The sequence below is a fragment of the Eutrema salsugineum genome, unplaced genomic scaffold (assembly GCF_000478725.1).
Source record: "Eutrema salsugineum unplaced genomic scaffold, Eutsalg1_0 scaffold_4, whole genome shotgun sequence".
Taxonomy (NCBI): domain Eukaryota; kingdom Viridiplantae; phylum Streptophyta; class Magnoliopsida; order Brassicales; family Brassicaceae; genus Eutrema; species Eutrema salsugineum.
The window spans coordinates 15,980,969-16,003,550 of record NW_006256686.1 but is presented as its reverse complement, the minus strand read 5'-3'; the positions used below and the strand labels follow the sequence as shown (position 1 = coordinate 16,003,550).

At 38.6% G+C, this 22,582-nt stretch overlaps 1 non-coding gene and 1 pseudogene across 1 annotated transcript; both read left to right on the top strand.

Annotated features, from left to right (window-relative positions):
• The first annotated feature begins 509 nt into the window (after positions 1-509).
• LOC112084948 lies at positions 510-627 on the top strand (annotated as a pseudogene).
• A 12,421-nt stretch (positions 628-13,048) lies between these two features.
• LOC112084976 lies at positions 13,049-13,155 on the top strand. Its single transcript, XR_002898621.1, has one exon. It is a non-coding gene; the product is annotated as a small nucleolar RNA R71 (small nucleolar RNA).
• Positions 13,156-22,582: the final 9,427 nt, after the last annotated feature.

The following is a 22,582-nucleotide window of genomic DNA, read 5'->3' as shown; positions in this document are numbered from 1 at the left end:
TGTTGACCTTGGAAGTTACCTTGGAAGTGAGTCCTTTGCACAAAGCCTTGTTGACCTTGTTGGGGAGGGTATACCTGATCTTGGGGATTTGCTACGTTGGTGCTTCTATAGGACAAGTTCTGGTTCTTGTTGAAGTTGTTGTAACCTTGAAACTTGTTCTGGTTCCCTATGTAGTTCAGCTCCTCTTGTGTTAAACCCTCTTCATTAATGTTCTCAAATTCACCAACATAATGGATTTTTTTTTGTTAAACCATCTTCAGCTTGTCAATTTCACTTATCAGCTCTTTAACCTATCTAATAAGCCTTTGATCTGAGCTTGATCACTCTGATCTGTTTGTCCTGTCATAATCCTCACCATATGTGTCATTAGACATGGCAAATTCTCCACAAGTTCCATAGCAGATGTAATCTCTTTTGCCAAGAAGTTACCATTGGAGGCTGTATCTAACTGATTCCTTATCTGTGGTAAAGCTCCTCTATACAGTGTAGAAAGTAGAGAAGCATCAGAAAAACAATGGTGTGGTCACTGATTGGTGTAGCTTCTAAACCTCTCCCAAGCTTCTCCCTAGCTTCCCCAAAGCTTTCATTGTTATGTTGCTTGAAAGCTTGAAATTGGTTTCTCAGCTTAGCTGTCGTAGAAGTAGAGAAGTACTTGGATAAAAAGGCAAGCTTGCACTGCTCCTAAGTCTGTATGGAACCTCTAGGCAGGTTCTTTTCCCATTGGTGTGCCTTTTCCCCTAAGCTGAATGGGAATAGCCTGAGCTTGAATCTGTCTTCAGAGACACCATTTATTTTGGTGAGGTCACAAACTCTGTCAAACTGGTCTAGGTGCTCCAAATGATCCTCCATTTGCAAGCCATGAAATTTGGAGTTTTGAACCATGTTGAGCAAGGAGGCCTTCACCTCAAAATTGTTATTCTGAACTGGTGGTGCTTGGATTCCTGCTCTATGCTAGTGTCCATTGGCTCTATCATTTTCCCCAACAAACACTGGTGGAGGATCTTGTCTCCTTTAAGCTTGATGCTGAGGAATGAAGTGAGCCTGTTGCTCATTTCTATTAGCCTGCTGCTGATTCTGCTGAGCCTGTCTCTCATTCCTTTGTGCCATGTTTATATTAACAAAGGCTTGCTGCTCATTTCTCTCAGCTTTAGCCTGATTCCTTTGAGCTCAATTAACATACTGAGCCTATTGCTCCTCTTGAACCTGGTGTTCAATGTCAACCATGTGGTGCTCTCTTTGTTGTTCCATATCAGCTGCTCTATCAGTTTCCCTTGGACGTCTATCTCTTCTTCTTCTTGGCACTAAGAGATTGATGTTGTCATTCAAAGGAAATGGTGGACCACAACTTCTAGACCTTGATCTGGTGTTCATGCACCTGAAAACAAAGACAGAACTTGCAAAGTGATCAGTAAAACAAAAGGAGGACTTGATCTCAAGAACAGATCAAAGCCTAATGCTAAACAATCCACAATTTGGCAACTGCGCCAATTGAAAGACAAGAGTTTTCAGGCTCTTGAGGGCTATCAGTCCCTTTAATCAATGTAGTATAAAGGGTGTCAAACCAAGCATGTGGAAGCTAGACACTAGACTATATGAACTGTTTCTTAATTCAAGCAAACAAGTGGGGTTTGATTCAAACAGGTGATTAACAAAAGAACTAAATAAGATTAATAAACTAGAAAATGATCTAAAGCAAGAAACTAGCAATAGCAAATGACAAATGAGATGGTATGGAATGATGGAAGCATGAGATCTAGACATGATAGCTGGTTAGGGTGCTTTGGCGCCAAACTAGAAATGCTAATGACAATAATGAAACATGATTCAAATGATTTAGAACTCTAATCAAGTCTTAATCTTTCTCAAACATCAAGACACAAATCAAGTTATTTCACATACCTAATTATCATTGGAGATCAAACAACAAGACAGCATTAAGAGTCAGTTCTAAAATATCATTTATGCAAATAACAAAACATCATCATGTGGTTAATGCCTAAACCTATAATATAGCTCTTTCAGGAATTTCATCAAACACTTTTGGTGCATGAAATTCCTAGATTCTAGATCACAAGTGATGTGTAAGGATCTAGCTTAGAGAACATCTATTTAGAGAGATGAATCAATGAATTTAGCCCTAAGCACTCCTAATCTAACACTTTAGCACCCTAACCTACACATCTAGAACCTCATTAAGGTGACTACTCACTAATCATACTTAACACAATCAATCCTTTGCAAGATGTGTTGTTAAGCATTATTAATGATGGGAAATGAAGATAGAGATGATAGATAAGAAGGATTGCAGCCTTAAACACACAAAGGATCTTTGAATCTCTTGACTAAAACTCTTAAAAACAGATATTTCTCTTCAAAGAGGAGTCTTTTCACAAAAGAGGCAAAGAAAACTAAGGGAATAAAGCTTGTCCATTGGAAAAAAACCCTAAAAAACATATATAGTGTCTCTTGCGGACCGGGTCAGCCCAGGACAAACTGGGTACTGAACCCGGCATCAAACGGGTCATGTATCAAGTGTGCGACATGGTCAGGTGCTTCCCATCCCGCAGGCCTAAGTCGCACAGCCATAAAAACAGTCTTGTGCGCCATAAGTCCTTCAGCCTCAGCCGCATGCCTATCTAGGTGTAAACCGCGAGCGTTTGTGCTGTTCAGGCTTTCTTCTCTTCACCTCGCGCAACCAAGACCCATTCTGGAGAGGATATGTGTACGATTTAGTCATCTTTAGTCCCAAGTCGCAGGCCCAAGTCGGTGTAAACAGCGAGTCTTTCTTGCGGTTAAGTTCTTTGCTCGGCCAACTCGCATGCCTAAGTCGCACAGCTTGTGGACTTAGCATTTTTCCTGCTCGGGGGTCTTTGGTCGCACTCACGGTTTCCTTACCCGCACATCTCCATACGCATCTCATTTCCAGAATTTAATCTATAGGCACTGCAAGTTAACCAAGACGCAGAACCATCTCGCAGACTTCAAGTCTCCTCGGACTACTTCACATTCGGGGGAGCTTAAATATCAGGATATAGATCCAAATGGCTTGATTCCAATTTCAGTGGAAAGAGCACTCAAGTATATCGAACTTTGGTGAAAAAACCTTCAGCGTTTGGGAAGTGAAAGGTTCCCGAACGGCTCATCTCTGCAGCTCATTGAAACGATCAAAAAGAGGCCTTTGGACCAGTGTTCATTCCAGAGACGGTATCTTTCAGCACATAGCACCAAACTGGATGATCTCAGATGTTCTGGAAATAAAACTCAAAGAAATTGAATCTTGATGAAGGCACCGGTAACCAAATCAGATTGGAAAGGCATCGTCCCACGCAGTCTTTGTGACCCATCGGATCAGTCTTGAAACTGTAGCGAGACAGGTGTGTCTTCTGGTGAGTTTAACTCTCAGCTCATGATTCCAAATCCAATGATTTTACCTGTTCTAGATCTGTGACCTGATCATCTCCAACTTTTCTAAAGACCCTATAAGCTGAATCGGTTGTTAAAACTACCTGGACAGGCAATCTTTCAGACGTATCGGATTGCTCCGGAATGGCTGCGAGACAGGTCTGTCTTCCGGTGAGTGTATCTTTCAACTCGATCCTCCAAATTCTTCGATTCCAACTGTTCTAAAATCTAGACTCAATTATCTTGATCTTTGCGGAAGACCCCGGAGGCTGTATCGGCCGTCAAGACCTTCTGGTAACGTGATTTCGTAGATGTATCTGTACCCGAGGATTTTGTCCGAGAACCTTGAACAGCCGGTACGTGTTTTGGCCTAGAGATCTACCCGCGGTACATGAAAATTACCGAGAAAAAGCTTCCCGCGGTACAGGCTATTGCCGAGAACCTCCAAAATGCTGTTTTCACCATTTTTAAAGCTCTATTCACCATTTCTTCTCCTGACTTCATCTTTTCAGGTCCAAACTACTTCCAAATCACCTGTAAACACTCCAAAATATGCAAGGCTCACTTGGACCTAATGCAAACCCCTAAGTCCTAAAAAAACACCTAAAGACCTAAAATGAATAAAATAAGACATGATTTAGAATGAAATGTACAACCTAAATGATGAAAATTATGAACATATCATGAATCCATGCAAAGATTTAGAAGATATAGGCATTAGAAAAAACCTACACACTGAGGTACGTGGGAAGAGAACATATTTGCCTCCTGCTACTTATTGGTTGTCTAAGGATGAAAAAAAGAAGATTTTGTAAGAGGTTGTCTAAATTCTCGATGGTTATTGTGCCAATATTGACAATTGTGTCACAGTGGATCCACCTGTAATAGGTAATATGAAGTCTCATGATCATCATGTTCTAATACATAATCTGTTTCCATATGAACTTTCATGATCATCATTGAAAGGCTTACTGCCAAACGGGCCAAGAGTTGCAGTGAATCGATTATGTAACTACTTCAATAGATTATGTCAGAGCGTGATAGACCTAGAGAAGTTGATAACCTTGGAGGCTGAGATTATTGAAACTTTATGCTTGATGGAAAGATACTTTCCTACTTCACTCTTTGATATTATGTTCCACCTGCCTGTACATTTACTAAGGGAAGTAAGATTAGGTGGACCAGTACATTTTTGTTGGATGTACCCTTTTGAGAGGTAGTCGTGTGGTTGGTTAGCTAAATTATAATGATATTTTGGTGGTAGTAGTATTTGACTAGCGTTTTCTGTTTGAACTGAAGGTACATGAAAACATTGAAGGTGGTAAGAATTTTGCAAGACCAGAAGCATGTATGGCTGAGGGATATCTAGCTCGAGAATGCCTTGCCTTTTGCCTAGAGTTTCTGCATAACTCTGTACCTACTGAAGAACCAGTCAACCGTAATGAAGATATTGTTTCAGATCATTTATCACTTGAAGGCCGACCTCTATATAAGGCTACAGAAATTACCCTTACAGACAAGGAACGTTACATAGCTCACATATATGTTCTTATGAACACAGCAGTTCTGGATCCCTATATAGTAAGTTCTCTTAATACGACAATTATTTCTTGATGCTAGTATGTACTATATATAGTGTGTAATGTATCTAACTTATATATTACTAGGTTACATCTGGAAGAACTCGAGCCTACAGATGCGAGATGTGACAGAAATGAAATTCTAAAATGGAAATATCACAATGAACGGTTTGCAAAGTGGATTAGGCAAAACGTATGCATTAGTTGTTTTACATTCTTAAAATGTCAGTTTTAGTACTAATGTATTTGTTACATGTTCTTGTAAGGTACCAACTAACTCAAAACATCAATCCAAAAGGCTCAGATGGCTTGCTTTTGGACCTAGAAGTATACTGCATTCGTATAAGGGATATGTTGTTAATGGGAATCGTTTCCATATAGAAGATGTAAAGCGGAAAACTCAAAATAGTGGAGTCACATATAAAGCATTCTCTATGTGTAGGTCTAGTGCTCGAGATTCAAGACACATGGCAGACATGGTTTCATTTTATGGTGTGATAAAGGAGGCCATTTTGTTGGATTATCACATGTTCGAGGTTCCATTATTTAAGTGTACTTGGGCAAACATAGGAAATGGAGTTAAATAAAAAGATGGCTTTACACTGGTGAACTTCCATATGAACCAGTCCTCATATCTGCAGGATCCATATATCCTCGCATCACAGGCTAAACAAGTCTTCTACTTAAGAGAAGATGATGATTCCCCTTGGTATGTAGTTATGAGGGCGCCACCAAGAGGATATCACGAGTTAGAAACAGAAGACGAATTCACATCTGCCCCTTCATCATTTCAGAAATGTGAAGATTTAGGGAACCAATCAGATGAAGACGAGAGCTTTTGTGTTAGAGCTGATTGTGAAGGGGTCTTGGTCACTGATTAGTTTTTTAAAGAATTATTTACAGTTTTTTTGTTATGTTTCAGGTAAGAAATGAAGCCAAATTCTCCTGTACGTAGAAGGAAGCGTCAAGCAGGCATAGAAGTCATCCCTATTGTAGAAACAAAAAGGAAGAAAGTGATCAGATACCTGAGAATACATCTGTAGAAGGTGATAATGCTGAAATTCAAGAAGAAGCTGTTGTATCTTCTCCTGGTCAAGAGAAGTACATTTCTGATGACGTTGAAGATATAGAACAGAACCAACATCCGGATCAAGAATTTGTGCCTCCTCCTACTGTGCCTCCTCCTATTGTGCCTCTCAGTGTACCTCCTCCCAATGCACGTGTTTCCGAGTCTACTCAAGAGGCACAGACTCAAGAGTCAGAGACACAGAAAAAGAATACAAGGGGACCAACAAAGATGCGGAAAGTATCCAAACATCATGACGACAAGGTGGAAGTTGAATTTACAGGTGTCGTTGAACCTGTGGGGCCTGGTTCAGTCACACTTTCCTCATCTTTTGGACCTATGGTAAGGGAGCACGTACCAGTAGTACTTGATGACTGGAGACATATGGATGAAGAGACAAAAGACACGCCGTGGGAGGAAATTCAGGTAAAAAAATCTCAATTACATGACAAAATAGTTTATTTGATATTTACAATCTCATTGTGTAAATAATCTCTTTGTAGGGGAAGTTCAATTTGACAGAGGAATGGCAAAAAGACTCCGTTTTTAAGCAGATGGATTGTTTGTGGAAAGCTTCAAAATCTAGACTGACTAATCAAGTTCAGGCAACCAAATGTAAGGAGCAATTACAGAAGCTGAAACCGTGTAACATTCCATCTACGACAGCTTGGAACAACTTGGTTAAGAGTAGAACTAGTTCAGCATTCAAGGTACGGTATGTCAATTTATTCAATATATGATGATTATATATGTCATTTAGTTCAGTAAAATTATCTGTTATTTGAATAGGTACAAAGTGACAAATACAGGGAACTAAAGAGGGCTCAGATTCCTCACACAACAAGTCGTAAAGGAATGGTTCGCTTAGCTCATGAGATGGTATGTTTATACTGTTACAGTAATTAGTAACATAGAAAACGAATAACGCTAAATGGTTTTTGTTTTAGAGGAAAAAAAGTTCAGACCCTAGTAAAGTGAGTAGAAGTAAGGTGTGGGTAGCAGGGCACACACATGCTGATGGAACACCTGTAAGAGAAAAATTTGCGGAAACAATTGTAAGAACTTCACTTCAATGCATATACATGGCTGTTAGTATACTTGATTATTGTATTCTAAATAATTTTCTGTATAAATATGCTAGGAAAAAATAAAATCAATTGATAGTGAAATGGAGTCCACAGCCAACGCTAATATCAGAGATGATGCTGTCAGCCGTGTATTGGGAAAAAACAAACCAGGAAGACTGAGAGGGATGGGCAGAGGGTTTACTTACACTAAGCTGGCATTCCTACAAGCTAGAGATTCACATGTACAAAAACTAGAAGCAACACAAGCAGAGTTGCTCAACAAGATCGAAGACCTTCGCCTTGTTGTTCAGGACTTAGCTGGAAAGAAGGTAAATGGTCATTCTTGTTTGAATTGTTGTAAAATTGGTTGTTTTACATCGCTGTTACTGATTCATTCGCTATAAAAAAAATTTGTCCATCTCGAACTTGTTAGAGAGATAGTGATGAGGTCTCTAAGTCCGAAGGAAGCAATGTTAGCAGAATAGGTGTTAGGTGTCAGCTACTAGACTGGTGCAGTAATGATGAGGTTGTCGTCGCTGAAGGGGAGTTTTGTTCTTCTGACCATATGTATAAGATTGGTCGGATTCCACTAGGACCAAACGCTGCTGCTGTTTTGGTGAAGTCTGTAACACAGCCAGGTGAATAGAGGCCCACCGCAACAATTTCATCACTTCGGGACAGTATAGGAATCAAGATTGCATGGCCATTTGATAAGGTGATATTAGATAATGACATCAACTCACCTGGAGCCAAGCCTGATGGATCCTCGGTAACTATTCCTTCCTAGTATTATAACTGAAAGCATTTCTTATTCAGTACTGATTAATATGTTGTTTTTTGCTAAACTACTTAGGCTGAAAGGTCTTCTGATGGAAGGGTTTACATTTATGATTGGAATGAAGAAGATGAGATAATTGGTGAGGGCATATTGTGTTCTACTGATGCAAAGGACTTGGTTAAGAATATACCTATGGGACCAAATGCTGTAATTGTGAAAGTTGACGTAGTTAGTAAAGACAGTGCTTTTTTGTGGAGACCAAGTGCTGAAACGTCAGTCTTAGGTGATGCACGTAATGAGGACATTGCATGGTTAATTCATAAGATACAGTTAGTCGATCCTGAGATAATACCTGCGGTACCTTTCTTCTCCACATAACTTTGTGTTCTAAATAATGATGTGGTTATGTTTTTTTTTTTAATTTGTGTTTTGGAATTTTGAATTGTAGAGTACAAGTAACAGTGCCAATAGTAGCAAAGTAGGGAAACAGAAATGTTTGTTGTTAGACTGCAATGGATCTGGAGAAACGGTTGCACAAGGCCGAGTGTCTTCAACTGATCCAGCAGAGAAGGTTCATTTCGTCCCTCTAGCCCCAATGCTAGCAAAGTCTGGGTAGAATTTTCAAAGGTTGATAACACAAGAGTATGGAGACCAAATTCTGAAGTTCAATTCATCACCGATGCAATGGGAACAACCGTAGCTTAGCCTATCGACAAAATAAAAATGCTGTGACATGCTTGAACAACCGTAGTATTTTATGCTACAAATTTAATCTAATGTGCTTGTACTTTGGATTCTTAAGCTTTAAATGGTAAAAAACATATCTTCAAATCTTGTACTACGGTTTGATTAAATTTTAATCTATTCAATTTTTTAGTGAATGACAACATATCCAGCATAATTTAATTAAATTTAATATTAGAATAAGCTTTAAATTTTTTACTTAAATATCAAACATATCTTCAAATATTTTGAAAATAATATTTATATATAGTGATAAAGTAAAAATCGTTTTTATATTCATATTTAGGGTTTAGGGTTAATGTTTAGGGTTTAGGATTAAAAGGGTTTCACTATGAATCATTATAATTTGTATCTATAATGTTTATTAAAATAAAGTTAGAATAATTTTCATACAATATATCATTTTATGTATTAATAAATTAAAAATATTATTGTATTTCACATTTCAAATATTTAGTGTTTAGGGGTAAAGGATTAGAGTTTAAGGGTTTAAGATTAATGTTTAGTGTTTTATTATGAAGCATTACAATTTCCTACTTTGACTTTATTATAAAATTACAATGCTTTTCATACAATATATCAATTTATGTAGTAATAAATTTAAAATAGTTTTGTATTTCACATTTTGAAGATTTAGCCTTTAGGGTTAAGTGATCAGAGATTTAGGATTTAGGTTTACGGTTGATTAGAGATTAAATATATGTTGAATTCCGTTTATAATTTCCTATTGTCATAAAATATAAAAATTAAGTTCTACATTATTGGAATTACTAAATATTTAATATTTACATAATTGTCATTTATAAAAAATTAAATACATTATTTATAATTTGGAAATGAAAAATATTATTTTGAACAAAAAGGACCAATAGTTAAAAAGTACTAAGATCCATTATCTAGCACTAGCTTGACTGTACGATCAATACTCTAACGCTGGGATCAATAACCATTGGATCAATAATCAATCTCAACCGTACGATGAAATAATATAACTCTCAATCTCCACCATAGGATCGATGATATTAAACCCAAACCCCTAAATACAATGTATTCTTCTTCGTTGCTGTATATTTATCTCACTCGAAGATCTGTATCCCAGAGTTCCTCCGGTACTTTATTCTTTACATCTCTCTCATTGCATCTTCTCTCAATGTTATAGATGCCGATAAATTTGTGACCGGTTCGTATAGTTATATTGCTTTAATTGCTGTTTCTTCTTCTTCTCTAAACCATATGGTTTCATATAAAATACTGTATAATTGCTATAGTTTAGGGCTTTCTTCACCGTTTCTCCTTATTCTCTCAGTCGTTTGGTTTCTCGTTGCATCACAATTGGATTAAATTTGTTTCATATTTTGACATCAACTTTTTGTATCTTTGATAGATTACAACTTCATTTAAGTGCGTACACACATCTGCTTTTTGTATCTTCTTCATTTGTAAAAGATATCATTGTCTTTTAACGTGTAAAGTTGAAGCATTTCCATTTTGTTTGTTCGTTTCTTGTCTGCTTAATAAAGTTGTATTTTTAGCCAAATTTAATTGACTTAATTGTTCTGCTAGTAGTTACTAGTGTTTGATACGCTTTCATTGTGTTTGATACTGTAAATGTTTCACTGTTCATTGTGTTTGATACTGTTATTGTTAATTTCTGTGTTGCTTACAATCTGATTCAGAAATAGAAGCAAGGAAAGTAATAATCTGCGGACTCCCCACAAAAGGAATCATACCACAGCTCCGCCAACAGCCACGAAAAGATGCAGATGATGAAAAAGGAAGTGATAACGAGGAAATCACAAGAGAACAGTACCGGAGAGCTTTAGGAACCAGCTTAGTCCGCCTTGAGGAACTCGAAGAAGACATTACACCAGAGTACCGTCAAGCTATCAAAAGAATTATAAAGAAAAAACGTAAATACGCTATGCAAAGACACCCCAAACAAGAAGAAGGACAGTCCTCCCGAGGCATGGCTCGTCGAGACTGCTATAAGGAGAAGAAGCAGAAAAAAAAGTGAGTTCCAATTTGTTCGTCTTTTGTAAATTTAAACTTTTGTAATTTCATTTAATAAATTAATTAGGTTTCTCTTTTTAAGTTAAATTTATTTTTATTAGATTGATATTTACAGAAAAAATATAATTCGAAAAAACCAAAAACTGTCAAAAACAAAAAATATTTCCGATTTCACCAGATTTGAAATAAAAAAAATCCAATTCGATGACATGTACTTATTGCTACAAAAAATGCTATTAAATAGGTAACTGATAATACAAAAAAAGTTATTATATATGTAATTTATAATAAGAATTCGGCCAAAAAAATTCTAAACTTTTTCGTTTTTTGCCAAAAAAACCACGAATTATCAGCCTAGCCAAATAAATACTCAACTTTTGTTGACTTCCATAAATAATAACAAACTTTTCGTTGATTTGCCAAATCAGCAAGCACACTGTTTATAAAGTTAACAGAAAATTTAAACGCCGTTAACTCTGTTGTTACTGTTGGGGTTAACTCGAAACGGCGTCGTTTTAAAATTCTGAGATTTTAAATTTTTTTGCTTCCATCTGGGTTCGAACACACGACTTCGAACGCATAAAAGATATTTCTGCCACTCGACCACTGACACTTTCGAACATATAGGTCATGCAATTGTTTTTGTTACTTATTTTGCCCGATTTTTTTAAAAAAATTCACGATTTTAAAATGTTTTGCTTCCACCTGGGTTTGAACTCTTAACATAGGAAAGAGAGAGGAGACTTCTACCACTGAGCAAAAGAAACTTTTGAACAAAAAGGCAATCCATTTGTTTTTATTACTCATTTTCACCTGTTATTTTTTTTTTTATAAAAAATTGCGATTTTAATGTGTTTGGTTTAGGAGAAAGTGAATAATAAAAGCAAATAGATTGCAATTTAAAAAAAAAAACAGAAAAAATGTGTTTGGTTTAGGAGAAAGTGAGTGATAAAAGCAAATAGATTGCAATTTAAAAAAAAAAACAGAAAAAAATTAAAATGACAATTTAAAAAAAAAAAAAACAGGTGAAAATGAGTAAAAAGGCAAATGCATTGCCTTTTTATCCAAAAGTGTCTTTGGCTCAACGGTAGAAGTCCTCTCTCTCTTTCCTATGTTAAAAATTTGTTATTATTTATGGAAGTCAACAAAAGTTGAGTATTTATTTGGCTAGGCTGATAATTCGTGCTTTTTTTGGTAAAAAAGGGAAAGTTTGGGATTTTTTTGGCCGAATTTTTCAATTTATTATACTAAAAACCACTATTGTAAAATAGCATAACGCAGGTGGAAACAAAATTTTTTAAAATCGCAGAATTTTCAATTTATAATACTAAAAACCACTATTGTAAAGTGTCACTGGTCCAGTGGCAGAAGTATCCATTATGCGTCTGAAGTCGTGTGTTTGAACCCAGGTGGAAACAAAAATTTTTATAATCGCAGAATTTTAAAACGACGTCGTTTCGAGTTAACCCCACAGTAACAGCAGAGTTAACAGCGTTTAAATTTTCTGTTAACTTTATAAACGGTGTGCTGATTTGGCAAGTCAACGAAAAATTTGTTATTATTTATGGAAATCAACAAAAGTTGAGTATTTATTTGGCTAGGCTGATAATTCGTGCTTTTTTGGTAAAAAAGGGAAAGTTTGGGATTTTTTTGGCCGAATTTTCAATTTATAATACTAAAAACCACCATTGTAAAATAGCATAACGCAAAGCCAAAACGCTATTATATACGAAGATAGCAGATCATTATGCTATTGTCTTCAATATTTCAAACATAATATATATATATATATAGAAAAAATATAGAATAATAAAATTTAAATATTCATTTCAAAAAAAAAATATGTAACAAAAATAACACGCTATAATAGAATAAAATATGACAGCATAATAATGCTGTGAAATATGTATTAATAACACTTGAACAACGTTATTAATAAAAAATTTATTGCAAGCAAAAAGCTGCTATCACATTGAACGATATAATAGGAACAGCAAAATCCGCCATCTAAAGTGCTCGGCCTATTATCGCGGGCGATGATAGAGCGCTTAACTAAACGCTATGCTATCGTTAGATAGTGGTGTTCACCCGCTACCAAAACCTGTTTTTCCTGTATTGTGTAGTGGCTTCTGAGTTGCCACTAACACTTTGTCAAGCTTGCATGCTCTGAAGCTCTCTAATGTATTTATGAATGCTCAGCTCTTTGCTGGAGCCCTCACTTCTATTTTCTTAGTCAAAGTCTTCCCCATAAGTATCATTTCTCATGGCTAGATTCTCTACCAACTCCAAAGCAGCATAAATCTCCTTGCTCAAGAAATTGCCATTTGAGGTTGTATCTAACTGGTTTCTGATCTTTGGGAGTGCTCCTCTATACAATGTACTCAAGAGTGAAGCCACTGAAAAGCCATGATGTGGACACTGGTTTGTGTAACTCCTAAACCTTTCCCAAGCTTCCCCAAACCTGATCTCCGGCAACGGCTCCAATTGATAACTAAAAGTTTTAAGCTCGTAAGGAGGTTATCAATCCCCTTTATCAGTTGTAGAATAAGGGGTATCAATCCAACAATGTGGTTTAGACACTAGTCTACGAGATAGTTTCTTAATTCACGCAAAATAGACCGATTATGGTTTCAAACAAGTAACAAAGACAATAAGAATAGCTAAAACAAGATTTAAATAAGACTGAGATGCAACTAAACAGAGCAAGAAAACTAAACAAGATGATGAATATGATATGATGAGGATTAGAGCTCCAGATATGATAGATGGCTAGGGTGCTTTTCATGATTTAACTAAGTAGCTAATGAACAATGATGATAAATGATCTAAGCAGCTCATGATTCATAACAAGTTTCAATCTTTCTCAAGCATCAAAACACAATCTCAAACAATCTTTGATACCCAATCATCATTAGAGAAATAAATGGAAGAGATGCATTAGAAACCAATCATGATATGCAATCTAAGCTCAAAACAACACTCTCATGTGAATCAAACATTAGACTCTTGTATTAACTGGTTCAGACATTTCATCAAACACTTTTTGTGCATGAAATGTCTTGAATATGGGTTTAAGTGATATTCAGAAACCAAGCATTAAGATCAGTTAAACAAGAACAAAGATGCATGAATCTAGTCCTAGACTAGCTTAATCAAACCCCTAGAGCACCCTAACCTAGATATCTAGAACTCTAATGAGGTGATTACTCACTAATCATTATTAACACACAAAAGATGATTAAAGCTCTCAAAACTCTTTTGATTAGACAGAAATGGGAGATCTCTCTCTCAAAAAGGTGTTCTTTCACAAAAGAGGCAAAAAGCACAAGGGAAAATGAGGTAATCCTAAGGGTAAAACCCTAAAAAGTATTTATAGTTGTCTCTTAATTTCCGGGTCAACCCGGGGAAAACCGGGTATTGACCCGGAAAGAAAACTCTTAAAAGGCTAAAGCACCTACACCGAGATGCATTTTTCCGATGTTCTGGCCGGTGTAAAATGTCTTGAAACTTGTCTTGGGCGTGTGTGCTGACACCAGGATGTAAATGGCCGGTGTTGATCTCGGTGTTGGGGAGAAAACTTGGACGATGGGGCTGGCACCGGGATGCATTTCCCAGGTGTTGATGCCGGTGTAAAATGAGCAGAACTTCTGTGAGATTTACACCGGGGAGCACACCTAGATAAAGCTACTCGGTGCTAGGAAGATTGCTGGAACGTGTGAGCTAGCAACGAGGTCCATATGTCCGGTGTCAAAGTCGATGTTGATGAATAGCTTGAAACGATGCAGATTACACTGAGGTGCTCGCAAAGATCATTTCGCTTTGCCATTTATTGATCTGGTGCTTGAAAGATTGGCTAGCCATCCTTAGTACTGCTTTTTATATGGTTATTCAGGTTTCTTTCAGATCCCAATCCTCCCAGACAACCAGGAGAAGACAACATTCACATGTCCTTATGGCACTTTTGCATACCGCAGGATGCCATTTGGCTTGTACAATGCTCCGGCGACTTTCCAACGCTGCATGATGTCGATTTTTACTGATCTGATTGAAGACACAATGGAAGTTTTCATGGACGATTTTTCTGTCTATGGAAGCTCCTTGTCTGTCTGTTTGTCTAATTTGTGCAGGGTCTTGCAGCGGTGTGAGGAGAAGCATCTGGTGCTCAACTAGGAGAAATGCCATTTTATGGTGAGAGATGGGATCGTGCTGGGACAGAAAATCTCAGAGAAAGGGATCGAAGTAGACAGGGCAAAGATCGAGGTAATGATGACTCTGCAGCCACCAACATCAGTTAAAGGGGTTCGCAGTTTTCTGAGTCATGCTGGGTTTTACAGACGCTTCATCAAAGACTTCTCAAAGATTGCTAGACCTCTGATGCAGCTGCTGGGCAAAGATGTGAAATTCGAGTTTGATGATGCATCTTTGGAGGCATTTCATACGATCAAAGAAGCTTTGGTTAGCACTCCTTTTGTCCAGCCACCAGATTGGGAACTACCTTTTGAGGTCATGACCAATGCCAGTGACTATGCAGTTAGAGCAGTGTTGGGTCAGAGGAAAGAAAAGAGGCTCCATGTCATCTATTGTGCCAGCCGAACACTCGACGAAGCTCAGTGCAAATATGCCACAACTGAGAATGAGCTTTTAGCAGTGGTTTATGCCTTTGAGAAATTCAGGTCTTACCTTGTTGGATCGAAGGTTGATGTGCACACTGATCATGCTGCGCTGAAGTATCTCTTGACGAAGAAGGATGCCATGCCAAGGCTCCTTAGATGGATCCTTTTGCTGTAGAAATTTGATTTGGAGATGAAAGACAAAAAGGGGATCGAGAATGGTGTTGCAGATCACATTTCAAGGCTGAAGATTGATGATGACATTCCACTAGATAGCACCCTCCCTGATGAACAAGTTTACGCCATTGATGTTTCTGGGTTCGACGAGAACCTGCTCCAGCTTGGAGCACCTGCTCTGACGAACTTTTGCAACTCAGGTAAAGTAACTCGGCATTCTGGTTTTCGTTGGTTTGGAGAGATTGCTAATTACCTTGCTGCAGAGAAGGAACCTGCAGATTTCGTGGGAAACAAGAAGAAGAGGGTTGTGAAGGATGTGAGGCATTACTTTTGGAATGAGCTTTATTTCTATAGGCATTGCTCTGATGGGATTTTCAGGAGATGTTTAGCTGATGAAGAGATACCTGGGGTCTTGTTTCAATACCATGGTTCACCTGATGCTGGTCACTTTGCCACTTTTAAAACAGTGTCAAAGATTCTCCAGGCTGGGTATTGGTGGCCTACTATGTTCCGAGATGCGCAGAGATTCATATCCACGTGTGACACATGCCATATGCAAGGGAACATAAGCAGGAGAAATGAGATGCCGCATAACTTCATTCTGGAAGTGGAGATTTTCGATGTCTGGGGTATCGACTTCATGGGGCCATTTCCATCATCTTATGGCAATGAGTATATTCTGGTGGCAGTTGATTATGTGTTAAAGTTGGTCGAACCTTGATAACACCGTATTTTGACCACTTTTATGGATCATTTTGAAATACTTTTTCTATTTTTTTAATTGCTTTCAAGTACTTTTATTACGTTTTCTAGTATTTGTAGTTCCAAAACTCTTTTCAGGTAACTTAGGGAAAAGCTTAACAAAATGGATAGAAAACCAGATTTCAGCTCAGAGTCAAACCGTCAGAAGTTCACCCCTGATTGAAGGCATTTTCACCGTCTGATCCAGCTCAAATTTGGAGATCTTAAAGATGGAAGTATCAGCTTTCCAGCACACTTTACAGCTTGGCAATCCAACGGTTCAATCAAAAGATACGTGAAGAGCAAGATGTCCCGTAAACCAGCCGGCAAGCGTTTCCACCCGCGGCCAACAAGCAATTTCCCGCGGTCAGAAGCACCGCGATCGCGGCCAGCCATCCAGTTCCCGCGGTCACAGCCATCCCGACCGCGGCCAACCAACTCCGAGCCCGAAGGCCCATTTCTGAAGCCCAAAATGATTCTCTCATTTGGAGAAACCCTAAGTGACGCCCAGAGATGTCTTGAGCATTATAAATACATGTCTTAGGAACCCTATTTCGGGGCTATGCTATTTTTCTTATTGTTTTAGAATACCTTTTAAGTTTTAGGTTTTAGGGAGAGAGAGATTTGTCTCTTGAACCCTTGTTCTTTCTTTTTCAATTTCGGTTTCTATTATACTTCTTAATACTAGGTTTTTGATTTCGTTCATCATATCTGAGTAGTTTTATTGTTCGGATTAAGAGGTTTTCGATGGGGATTTATATGTTCGATGAGGATTCCATGAGCTTTTGAGCCGAATCTTAGAACTTTTTCTTCTGAATTCGTTTTTACTGCATGAGAGTAGCGTCATGAACTGCAATCTGATCCAGATGCTTGGTGACACAAAAGTGTTCATCAGGTGTCAGATCTAGTTTGGGAGAGCAAAACAAACATAGGAGTGGAAACCTACCTATGGGCGATTTGTGAATACTGACGAGTCTTAAACATAATGCATCTCTTCTTTTCCAGGGCCAGAGTGGAAACCTACTGGTCAGGGTTGAGAGAAATAGTTGTCTATGATCACGACAGTGGCGTATTCATACGTTCGTGACTCCAGTTCGAAAAGTTTAAGCTAAGATCTTATCAATTTTACTCTCTAGCAATGTTTTGAATCGTTCGTACCCCTGAGAAAACTTCCCTGAACCCCAACGCCTCTTTCCTTATAGATTCACACTGTTTTTATTTCAAGCTTTAGTTCAATATTGTCATTCCTTTTTAATCGATTTCATTTAAGCAATTAGATTAATCTTTTTTCTCGTTTTTACCTGTTTTCGTTAAGTTTAGTTATTAGGTCATTTAATTCCCGTATTTTCTCCTTAAGATTTGTTTTTACATTTAAAAACATTACCAAAACCCTCACAAAACTTTCCTGGTTCTAGACTTCCTTACTTTATATTTCTTTCAAAGGCTTTTGCAGGAAAAGATCCTCCTTCCTTGTGGATTCGATCCCTAAGTACTACAATCGATCAGCTGTGCACTTGCGGCTATTGATTTCATTTAGGGTAAAACTTGACAACCCTCGACACACACGACAGAACACATCAAGTTTTTGGCGCCGTTGCCGTGGAAGGCACGCGTTTCCTTTTCCGCAAAACCCCGAGAAAGGTTGGTAAATCGACTCTAGAACCCCTTTTTCTGCATATTTCCATTTTTCGGTTATTTTGTTTCCATTTCAGAAGATATGGATCCTATAAATTGAAATATACACTATGAAGAAGGTTTCTATAACACTCCTCAAGCCACCAGACGCAGAGAAGAACACCAAGCCCGAAATCTTAGCTACATGGATCGATACAGGCAGCCAAACCACCCTTACCACCGGCGCAGAGAGACTGTTCGACGCCGGGAAGATCTTTATGGTCCACCTCCAACCTACTTCGAGCCATACGCCTATAATCCTCCACTGCAGAACCCTAGTCAGCAAGAGGATAACTTGAGGATCAGCAGACGTTTGGGACGCCTCGAAAGAATGATAAACCAGTTCCTTGATCAACAGATTCTCACCGAAAACACCCTGCTCAAGAAAATTGATTCAATCTCTGAAGGGTTCAACAAAAAATTCCATTATATGGCCAATCATGTTCGAGTTTTGGAAGAACAAACCCACAAGGACTCACAAACACTAGCTGGGATGATCCACCAAGTCGCAACAGAGCAGACAAGACAAGGGTATGACATCATACAAAACTCAAGTGATATTGTCGAATCAAAACAGGAGATTCAAGAAGTCAGAGAATCCGCCTCCTGGTATAGAGAGAAGACAGACGAAGAGTTGCAAGAGATCGAGCACAGGCTGAACAGACTCGAGCTCAAAGCACGGGAGCCCAACATTGAGCAAATTGGGAGGTTTTCTAAGAAATCTCCAAAAGATCCTGATGAAGATGCACAACAACGCCCTGGTTTGAGTTCATATGATGCTAGTCTACCCAATAAAGAAGCTGGAGAGGTTCGTATCAAGTACAAGAAGGAAGAGACAGACTATGAGCAGTTTACATCCGGGGCCGCGGGTCCGAGGGTTCCGACCGCGGCCAAGGCCCTGTTCCCCGTGGTCGCGACTCCTCTAACCGCGGGAGTTGGTCGTTCATATGCACCTCCGGGTTTTGAGAGGAAAATAATACATCTCCTGTCCCAACTTCAGCCTCCAGCACCTAAAAAAGCAACTCAGGAAGAAGAAAACCAAGTTTCAGATGAAGAAACAAATTGGCAGGAATCATTACCTTGTATGATGGCAAAGGAATGTGTTGAAGATTCAACTGATTCTTCAATCCAAGAAGACCAGACATGCAGCTAGATAAAGATGCCATACATCAATTCAATCATTGAATATGAGGCTGCAGCTTTCTTTTGTGAATTCTATTCTGCATTTGAAACACCAGCCAACACCTACAGAGAAAGGCAAGTTCGAATTCTCCATTAGGTCAAGACTACAGGTCAGTTTCTTATCTCTTGTTCTATTAGAGGAGAAATGTTTAAAAATGTGCTTTGTGATTCTGGAGCTTGTCTTAACATGATGTCCAAGGCAATTTCTTTGAGACTTGGTATTAAACACCTGCGCAGGACTAGAGCAAAGATTAGTCTAGCTGATGATTCCAATGCAACACCTCAAGGAATAGCTCATGAAATTCCTTTGAAAATAGGAGATTGCATAGTGCCTGTCGACTTCTACATTGTCGAGACGAGAGATGCAACATATCCAATGATTCTCGGATGGTCTTTTCTAGCAACTTCCGGAGCTATAATGGACTGGCCAAACCGGAGGATTTCATTTGCTAATATCGACAAAGATGTCTTCACAGAAGCTGTCACATACAACAGCAAAGCAGGAAAACGTTCTGCAACAGAAGAGTTTGAAGAAGAACTTTGGAGTGACAAAGAACCTGCTAGGCAAAGCAAGGAGATGTCGAAAAGACTTGTCTCAGGACAAGGTCTTCTTCATTGGAATAAGCCACGTCCAACACCAAAAGTCGAGCTAAACGACTTAAAACAGAAGCGCTTAATGGGAGGCAACCCATTTAGGTATTGTTTTCTTTAGGATTTTTCTTTGTTTTCTATTGATCTTTTTCTTTTTCTTAGTTTCAGGTGTTTCTTATAAAACAAAAAGCCAAAAAAAAATCAAAAAACCCGAAAACACCAAAAAGATGGATGGTCCCTAACTGCTCGGCAAAGCAGGAACCAAGAAGAAGCAGGAAGAGACCGCGAAATAAGCCCCCCCGGTCGCAGACGTTCTGACCGCGCGAAACGCCTCTTCGACCGCGATCGCGTGATTCTGACCGCGGCCAAGCACCTGTTTACCGCGGTCGCGTGGCTCGTGACCGCGGCAATTGGTCGTTGATATCAAAACCCGACCCCAAACCACCCACTTCACCTCATTCTACCTCACCAATCCCCACTCCACCTCATTCACCACTTTCCACCACCTTCATCACCACTTATCACCTTCCCAAACCTCTTCGAATGAATCCGGTTCATCTCCACCAGCATCCCGGATCCAGGTAAGTTCTCTTTGGCCTTACCAATTCGATTATCTATGCATTTTTCTCATCCAATCTCGACTTGTTTCACACTGAGGACAGTGTGATTTAAGTGTGGGGGAGGATTTCATCCCTTTCTAACCACTTTTCTTTCATGAGTCTTGCATTATCTACACTTTTTGCATTTTCCTTAAAGTTTTTCAAAATCGGTTTTCAAAACAAAATACGTTTTAAAGGGAATGGTGAACATAAATCAATGATAGTTGACTGTGTGCTTTAGACTGTTCTTAGTGACTTGCTCATTCATGATTTAGGACTAGACTAGGCAGTAGCTAAGCACATTTGAAACGAAGTACCCCAGAGGAATTTGAATGATTTCGATTTAGATGAAGGGATACACTAGCTCTGTTTTATTTGGACTTAATCTGGACTTAGTTTTCTCATTGAAGCATTAGACCAGGGAAACGAATCATACATTCAGGACTCCTTTATCCTTTTACCACTCTCAGTTGATCCTGAATGGCTAGTTCATCTTTAGCTAGTTCCCCACCTTAACCAGTTCTCTTTTAAACCACATGCACTCTTGTTTTCTATTGTCTTATATGCAGATAAGTGCAAAAACGTTGGAGAGAAAGAGGAACGACGCAGTTTTCAGTCACTAAGGACAGAGACCTGCGATTTGCCGAAAAAGTTCCCGGAAGGATTCAACACAAGAGGAAGCTCAGTTTGCCTTAGAAAAATCTCAAATATTGGTACAATCTCGTCCTCTAGTATCTCTCTCTTTAAAAGACATTTCCTTTTCAAAAAAAAAAAAAATCCGAAAATAAGAAAAGAAAGTAAATAAAAGCCTTAGAGAGTCTAGAGAGGTCGAATTCTAAGTCCCAAGGCAACTGGAGTTCGAATTTTATGGAGTTTTGGAGATCATTTTCTGATTCCCGGAAAGAATTTAAGTCTGGGGGAATAGCTGTTTACAACAAAGGAGGAAGGATTATGCAACAACAATTGGCAAGAAGAAGTGACTGAAAATTTCGGTCATCAACAGGTCCTTATCTCTCTTGCGGTTTTGCATATTATCTTGCATCCTCCAGATCTTCAGGTAACTCGAAACACTTTAACCCCACCACTTAAACAGCCTTTTAATTCCAAACGCCGTCTACCCTGGATGATGTCTTTAATGAGAACTCACTATTGAACTTAATCAATGTAGAGAGCTAGTTGACTGGAATCAAGATTTATTTGTTTAAGTTTTGCATGACGGAAAAAGTGGATTAGTATCTCTTGTGCATTGGTGAGAATTTTCTAGACTAAGTTGTGGATTGATGCACTATCTTTGGTCCTAGTTTAGGAGTTCATGTCTATGAGATTTGTGCATTCCCTATTTTTGTTTTCACTTAACCAGTTTAGGCTTTTGCTTTGTTTGAGGACAAACAAAGGTTTAAGTATGGGGGAGTTGATAACACCGTATTTTGACCACTTTTATGATCATTTTGAAATACTTTTTCTATGTTTTTAATTGCTTTCAAGTACTTTTCTTACGTTTTTCTAGTATTTGTAGTTCCAAGACTCTTTTCAGGTAACTTAGGGAAAAGCTTAACAAAATGGATAGAAAACCAGATTTCAGCTCAGAGTCAAACCGTCAGAAGTTCACCCCTGATTGAAGGTCTTCTCACCGTCTGATCCAGCTCAAATTTGGAGATCTTAAAGATGGAAGTATCAGCTTTCCAGCACACTTTACAGCTTGACAATCCAACGGTTTAATCAAAAGATACGCGAAGAGCAAGATGTCCCGTAAACCAGCCGGCAAGTTTCCACCCGCGGCCAACAAGCAATTTCCCGCGGTCAGAAGCACCGCGACCACGGCCAGCCATCCAATTCCTGCGGTCACAGCCATCCCGACCGCGGCCAACCAACTCCGAGCCCGAAGGCCCATTTCTGAAGCCCAAAATGATTCTCTCATTTGGAGAAACCCTAAGTGACGCCCAGAGATGTCTTGAGCATTATAAATACATGTCTTAGGAACCCTATTTCGGGGCTATGCTATTTTTCTTATTGTTTTAGAATACCTTTTAAGTTTTAGGTTTTAGGGAGAGAGAGATTTGTCTCTTGAATCCTTGTTCTTTCTTTTTCAATTTCGGTTTCTATTCTACTTCTTAATACTATGTTTTTGATTTCGTTCATCATGTCTGAGTAGTTTTATTGTTGGGATTTAGAGATTTTCGATGGGGATTTATATGTTCGATGAGGATTCCATGAGCTTTTGAGCGAATCTTAGAACTTTTTCTTCTGAATTCGTTTTTACTGCATGAGAGTAGCGTCATCAACTACAATCTGATCCAGATGCTTGGTGACATGAAAGTGTTCATCAGGTGTCAGATCTAGTTTGGGAGAGCAAAACAAACA